Source organism: Montipora capricornis, chromosome 7, assembly GCF_036669925.1.
Source record: "Montipora capricornis isolate CH-2021 chromosome 7, ASM3666992v2, whole genome shotgun sequence".
Lineage (NCBI taxonomy): Eukaryota > Metazoa > Cnidaria > Anthozoa > Scleractinia > Acroporidae > Montipora > Montipora capricornis.
The window spans coordinates 14,885,474-14,887,826 of record NC_090889.1 but is presented as its reverse complement, the minus strand read 5'-3'; positions in this window follow the sequence as shown (position 1 = coordinate 14,887,826).

Sequence of the window (2,353 nt, the reverse complement as noted above, 5' to 3'; positions counted from 1 at the left end):
GGAGGTTGGCAACGCCAGTTCTTCCAAGTCCTTACGATCATCCCTCGTATCTATACTAGGCGAGTAACACCTGGATTTCAATAGATTCGCACAATTCGCCATCAACTTAAACTTTCATTGAAACGCCGACTAAAAGGGGGCCAAGCCCCGACCAATAAAATTCAACTGTCAACCCCGTTTGATCCAGGAGTCTTATTCCTATTAGAGAGGTTAAGGGCCTGTGTAGCTTCATTTAAGGAAAGGAGGCCCTCACAAGATTCTCGATCGGAATCCGACAAACGGCTCGAAACGTGAGAAAGAAGCTCATGTTGAACATGAAGATCAATCTCCTCCTCAGCGAAGAGGGCAGAATAAAAGCGCTCATGAGCCTCCGTCATCTCAGAAGAGATGAGACCTCATCCCCCTCTGGGGTCAAAATGACGGTATTAAGGATTTTCGTGTCGTTGATTTTCTAAATTAAAGAAAAACCTAGTGGGGGCCTCAACCTTCCTCCAACCACTAGCACCACTTCTGATTTTAGAACCCTCTAACTCACTGTCAAAGATAGATTTTAAAGAGGCTTCTAACTCCAAGATCTCTGATTTAAACTGCCGAATCCCCTGAAGCTAAACGCCGCTTCAGCACGATCAGTCGATTGGTGAGAAGGACTTTATCTCTAGAAAGCTCCTTACGTCTATCACGAGCAAAGAAATCGAAGTTGACTTGAAATCCTTCTTTAACACTCCTCCCCATTTCCTTAGTCGAAGAAAAAAACGTGGCGAAAAGATAGATATGCATCAATCAAATCAGAGATCTCGGAGCAAAAAGCCTTATCCTGGAGGAGGGAATTATTAAAATTCCAAACACCCGGCCCAGATCTAGCTGGATCTGTCAGATTAAGCTCTAAAACAACAAAATCATGGTCAGAATAATACATGGGAGGATGCTACACTCACTAATCGAATCGCAAAGAACACGGGAGACAAAAAAGTGTGTAATCTGCATGCAAAACTAAAAACGTAGTTGAACAACGTGAACTGACGCTCTCTAGGATGTTTGAAACGCCATGCATCTCTAATACTACAAGATGATTTGAAATCGGATAAACCCGAATCGACAGAAATATTACCTCCCATTTTGTCCAAACTGGAATCGTAACAGTTGAAATCTCCCGCTAAAACAAGCCGAGAGTTGAAAAAAATATGCATGAGCCGACCAAAGAAAAGCCCTTCTCTCAGCTGGAATCGTAGGCACATAAAAATTAACAAGGTTGACATTATGTTACCAAAACTGATTAAAAGACTGAGGACACGCCCACCCGAGTCCCTTTGCCAAACTGATAGTCTGTCTCGAAAACGGTCAGAACACAAAATCGCAACGCCCCTCTTCTCCCAACCGCTAGCTAGGGCCACGCCAGCGGGAGGAAAAGGAGGACTGGAGAGTCACATTAGAAACCATAGTCTCTGAATACAGCAAAAATCAAGATTTGCGCTATGAAAATAATCAGTGATCAAAATAACTTCCTATCGCTCTAGCCTCTGACATTGATCGTGCAGCCCTTGAAGGCAAAGGGGCTAAGTGGGCTCAAACAAATCTACATCAAAATCCTGACATCCCGAGGCATCCCGATCCGGCCGAGGGTGCTTTCTCCGAAAAAGAAGCACACCAGCGGGCGGGATACCTGTATGTATGTATGTATGTGAACTTTATTTCAACACGGTATATTCATCAGTTATTAATTCATATGTAATTACATAATTAAACTAACTATATCTAACTAACAATATCCAGTCCTACATCTAATAAAACCATAAAAACTGCTTTACATGAATGCCGTGTCTAAAATACAAAAATTACTTAAGAGGATAAAATGAGTTGAGTAGATGACTAAAGTCACTTAAAGATTCTGCCCGCCGCAGATCAGAAGGTAAACTGTTCCAAAGTACCGCACCACTGTAAGTAAAGCTGTTTTTCAAAAAGTTGGTGCGGGGCAATGGAACAGCAAGTTTGTTTACTGAGTCCCTCAATAGATATTCAGTTACATCAGAACGGTTAACAAACAGCTCACTTAGATACTCAGGTGTAAGACCATTTAAGGATTTAAATACCATAATAGCTTTCTGTATTTCACGCTGGGAACTTAATTTTCTCCACCCAAGTTTACTAAATAAATCTTCAACATCAGTGTCATAACTGGAAAAAGGTAAAATTCGGGCAGCACGATTTTGTAGCTTCTGAAATTTATTTGAAAGCGTTAAGTTGCAGTTTCCCCACACAACACTGCAATAGTCAAAGTGTGGCCTCACTAAGACATTGAAAATAATATTCAGAGTTTCAAAAGGGACAAAAGAGCGGATTCGTTTAAGAGCGCCAA